The sequence below is a fragment of the Manacus vitellinus genome, unplaced genomic scaffold (assembly GCF_001715985.3).
Source record: "Manacus vitellinus isolate BGI_N305 unplaced genomic scaffold, ASM171598v3 scaffold_9_pilon, whole genome shotgun sequence".
Classification (NCBI taxonomy): domain Eukaryota; kingdom Metazoa; phylum Chordata; class Aves; order Passeriformes; family Pipridae; genus Manacus; species Manacus vitellinus.
The window spans coordinates 7,885,189-7,890,528 of NW_021940917.1; the positions used below are offsets into that span (position 1 = coordinate 7,885,189).

The following is a 5,340-nucleotide window of genomic DNA, read 5'->3' on the forward strand; positions in this document are numbered from 1 at the left end:
TTTTAGTAAACAAACAATTGTTTGGTTTCAGACCATTGCTTATTACAGCAACTCTTTTAATTTGCATGCAGTGATCATAGCATAACCTCACAGAATCTAGATCCAGTTACAAAAACGTGCTACCCTTCTCACCTACCCACATAATTAATATACTGTCACTTGTTTCCTCTAGAGTGTGTTGGGGATGGCTGGAAACTGCAGAGATGAGCTCCAGAAACATCTGTCTATTTTTACTGTCTCCATTTACTTCAAACGGGTGGGTGTCTAGTCTTCTCTCACAAAACCCTGCTCACTGGAGGCCTCTGCAAAATTATGTGTGTGTGAAATGTGTGCAAGTGGAGAGGCAGGCTGAGATTTCCCAACCCATGGGAGGCACCATAACAACTGGTTCCTGTTTGGGGTGTCCCCAGCCCAGCTCCAAAGCTAAGATCTTCTCCTGAGTGCTGTCCTCTGCTTGGAAAGCTGCAAATGTTACAAGCCTGATAGATGATGAAATTTGATGACTACATCACAGTAAATGAGATCAGGGGTCAGACTTGTTCATAGAATGTGATTGTTCGTGTCAGTTTGTATATTTTTTAAGTACCTTCATTGTATAAACTTGAAATTTTGCTTTTTCTGAAGTCTTCCTCACTGAAAAGAGAATCAGATGCTAAATCATCTGGAGAGGGAAAGAAGGGATTTTTTTTTTACTGCTGTAAATAAAACCCAAAGGGTTACAATTATGTGCAATTATGAAAATTAAGCTGTACATAGTATGTGTAAAAGTAATTAATTAAAGGACTGTATGTTGCAGTACCAAGAAAAGCCCACAAGAATCAATTAGATGACAAGCTGCCTTTCCATGAAGTGTCTGATACACAATCTCCTATTCTTCTCTTTTCTCATACATCATCTTGGCTCAGGGTGTATTTTCTGAGGGAAGCACACATTGAGTGGGAAATTTTCTCTGGCATTGAATGATGATTTTAAGGGTAATTTGCACACTGTAGAGTTGATTAACATATTTAAAAGAAACAACAAACAGCAACCAACAGAAGTTAATCATGAAATAACAATACAAACCAAGCTTTGGAAATTAAGAAAACAGCTCCATCAGGAAATTAGTCATAACCATAATCTGAAATGGAAGGAAAAAATTAAACATTGAAAGGGTTCTAAAATGCAGATGCTTTTTGGTGTAACTTGAAACACCTCCTACAAACTCACAGAAAACTAAGTATCATAATGCAAATAATAATTTTGGTTTAAAAAAACCCTGTTACTGAATTATTTTAAGTCACCTGAAGGGAACCAGTCTTGAAATAACCTGATACTAACTGGAAAACTCTTCTGGCCTCTCCAAACTCGCCTGCATCTGATGAGTAGAAGCCACAAGTATTAGAGACAGAAGTCTCCAGGCTTAAAAGTTTCTTTACAGAGTGTACTTAGCTAACAATAATTTATTCAGTTTGACCCAAATTACAGTAATTTGCACAGTTTGGTAGTTCAGTACGTTGGAGCATGGTGTTAATAATGCCAAGGTGGTGGGCTCGATCCCAGCATGGGCCATTCACTTAAGAGTTGGACTCGATGATTCTTCTGGGTCCCTTCCAGCTCAGAATATTCATTGACTCTGTGATTTAATGCATAGCCAAGATCAAAATGGAGTTTCTGTCCTGTGTTCACTTGGCGACAGCTTAACTTGCTGCTCATTGTTTGCTTTGGCTGCTCTTTGTTTTATCTTCAGGACACTGTCTCTCTACTTCTGAGAAACATCCCCACATTTTTTTTGCTTTTTCCTGCACCTCCTGCTTTGATTTAGCTCGCTGAATTGAAGCTGTACCTGCAATTCTATGACAGACTCTTGCTCCTCGTGAATTGCTTGGTTCGGGTGATTGTTCTTTAACTCCAGTTCGTCATTCTGACTCTGAAAATCTTCCATGATGACCTGCAGTTCCTTCTCATCTTCATTCCACTTTCACTCTCAGAAGAACATTCCTCAGTTTCACTTCAGCCATGCAGCTAGTTACTTTCTATTTCAGCTATTTCTTCTCAAAGATAATCAATTTCTTCCTTCTGTGAGGCAACCCATCTCTGCAGAAACTGCTCCATAGCCAGCAGTTCTTCTTGTTCTATTAAAATCTCATCTTCCTGTGCAAGCAGAATACTTATAACTTCCTCATTCTCACTGATCTCTTCTTTGGAGACATCTTCCTTTGAAAGACTAGCAATTTATTGTGAAATCTTTGTTTAAGACTCCTGTCTCTTAGCTTCTCTTAGTCTCCTCTTAAGAGGAAAGCTGTTAAGATTCTTTGCACCTTCCAGAGTCTCTCTTCTTTGGACAAGTCTTTCACCCCTGCCTGCAAATCTCTGTGCAAACAGTTCAGCAGGAACTCCTGTCACCTCATTTCTTCTTTGATGCTTTCTTATGTTTCTGGAAGTGCTGGCATTGTTGCCATATTTGACCAGTGAAGAGGTTTGGTCACATGCTTTAGAGTCACATTCCCAAAGAATTCTTGAACATGTATAAAAAATGCATACCGGACACGGTTACTTTTCTGAAGAGTAAGGTTGAGCACTACAGAAATATTCTGGATGTTAATTTTTTTTTCCAGTTCCTTTGCAACATCGTATGTATGCATATTCAGCCAAGATATTAGGAGATAGCTAGATGCTGGCAACTCTTTCAGCTGCCTCTGGCACTCCTAAACTTTCTCAGCTTTTGTGCTCTATCCACAGGCATCTTCAAAGTGGGGCATAAGCTCTTTGGTAAGCAAATTTTCATGCAGTTGTCATAGGTACTGTTTTAGCAAGCTGGCTACTGAAGTGGACTTGTATTCTTCCAGTTTAGGAGATTCTTCTGTCTTAAGCTGCTTTTAGCTGAACAACTTTTGATTTTTTTCATGAAACTCTGTAGATGCCTTCACATTTCATGCCATACTTCTCTATGAAACCTATACATTATGGAAAACTGCTGGCAGGAGGGTGCCATTATACACCATGGTCCTGTTTACCGCATCAGATGAATGTCAAACACATATCTATGACTTGGAACATCCACTTGAGATATTTCTGTCTTTTGAATTAGCTTTTTCTTTTTCTTCTTCTCTGTCCACTGTTTTATGATATCTGTTGCAGTTAAGTCTTTTGACTTCTTTTCTCTATGTTTATCTTCCTTATGCTTGTCTTCCTTGTGGTTTTCATCTTTGGGTTTCTCTTTTGTTTCAAAATTCTTTTCATTTTTTTTTTCAACAGCTGGGTTTCTGAAAGACATTTATTATCTCGCACTGCTTCAACTTTGAAGGACTTTCAGCATCATCACTGGAACTGTCCAGTGAAATCCTTCTATTTTTTTCTGTCTTAAATTTTCTCTTCTTCTTCCCATGCTCCTTTTCATCATTAGATACTATATCTGGAGGGTCATGCAAGGTATCATGAGGTGGTAAAGGCTCACTGGTGCAGTACCATCCAGGGAATTTTGAAGGAATGATTTCTTCAGAACTGGGAGCATGAGCAAGACACCCACTGTGTTCTACTTGACGGTGTTCACTGGGGCTGCCAGTGGGAAGCAGGAAGCACTTGGTCATTCTGGTTCCCTGATATCAAAGTGAAATCTTCTACTCCCTGTCAATGACACTGTCAGGGACCTGCTCTCTGGGACAGCAGCTCCGCTTCAGCTTCACATGCAGGGCCTCGCCTCGCTCCCCGTTCTGGCTCCCCGTTCTGCCTCTGTTGTCAGGCTACAAAGATGGTGAAGGGCCCTGAGGGGAAGCTGTACAAGGAGTGGCTAAGATCACCTGGTCTATTCAGCCTGGAGAGGAGGAGGCTGAGGAGAGATTTCATTGCAGTCTTCAACATTCTTAGGAAGGGATGTGAAGGGGCAGGCACTGATCTCTTCCCTCTATTTACTGGTGACAGGACCCAAAGGAACGAATGGCATGAAGCTGTGCCAGGGGAGGTTTAGACATTAGGAAAAAGTTTTTCACCCAGAGGGTGGTTAGGCACTGGAACAGGCTCCTCAGGGAAGTGGTCACAGCACCAAGCCTGACAGAGTTCAAGAGGCATTTGGACGATACTCTCAAACACATGGTGTGACTCTTGTGGTTGGTCCTATGCAGGGCCAGGAACTGGACTTTGATGATCCTTGTGGGCCCTTCCAACTCTGTTTCTGTGATTCTGTGATAATTTCTGCCGATCTCACCTCCTTGTTTTCTCTTTGCTTACAAGGCACCTATCCATACTGAGTGTAATAATCCCACTGAAAGCGTGGATCATACCTTCTAAATGTTCTGTAACAGCTTGAAGCCACCATCAGCTGAAAGGAGCTGAAAGGCAATTTACAATAATTTGGTGTAGCATTACGGAGCAAACCTTCTGTGTGTGCAGCCAGTAGAGACAGGTTCTGGACAGGTCTGACTTCATTCATTTAAAGCATCATATATCCTGCAAAGAAATTTCTGAACACATTAGTCATTGTTTCTGGCAAAATTTTTTTCAGATGCATTAAATGTTAGAAATTAACATTTTCCCATCAGCTCTCTAAATTCCCTGCTTCTTCACAAAATACAGATTATGGTTTTACAAAACTATCTATAAAATCAAATTTTTGTTTACACAAATTGTTTGGTTGAATTGGACACTCAGTACTCTGCGTTGCCAAAAAGATGCAGGTTCACTTCTTATACCCAGCCCTCCAAATGAAATATGGGCCTATGCACAAAACAATAATTTAACTTTTACATTCTGAACACCATAGCATTCTTTCCCCCCTCCCTCTTTTTCCCTGTACTATCATTATTTTGCATGGTTAGATAATAACTCAATCTCAAATTTTGAATCTTAAAGTTAACCATCATCTTTTGGTGGAATATTATCATGAATGATAAATACGAAAAACCTATTTTACTTTGAAAATCGCTATAAATGTTCATTTATATTTTAGATTTGAAATTAAGAGTAAGTAAAGATTGATTTTGAGGGAAAAGAATAGAAAAAGGAACTGCAGAAAGTGGCAAAAACATTCAAAGCACCTATAATTTAAAACATAAAGTAGACCAAGACAAGCAATTTTTGTCCAAATCAGAAAGAAAATAGTATTCTAAGATATTTTATATGCCTCTTGGAGAACAGAAGATATGTATTGTGGAATCCTTTTCTCTCGTAAACTTCCTTGAAAAATTATGTATTTCCCATATTTCATCACTGATTTTGTATTGACCATAAACACTCCTGCATACCTGGAAAACAAGACACATATTTTTCATTTAGTCTACCAATGGGTTCTATTTCCATCTGAGGAAAGCCATCAAAGAACAAATATCTGCTTTCCATCACAATTCTTCAGCAATTCTTTATTCT

At 39.3% G+C, this 5,340-nt stretch overlaps 1 pseudogene; it reads right to left on the minus strand.

Annotated features, from left to right (window-relative positions):
- Positions 1-1,551: 1,551 nt before the first annotated feature.
- LOC103757221 lies at positions 1,552-3,700 on the minus strand (annotated as a pseudogene).
- Between the last annotated feature and the right edge of the window lie 1,640 nt (positions 3,701-5,340).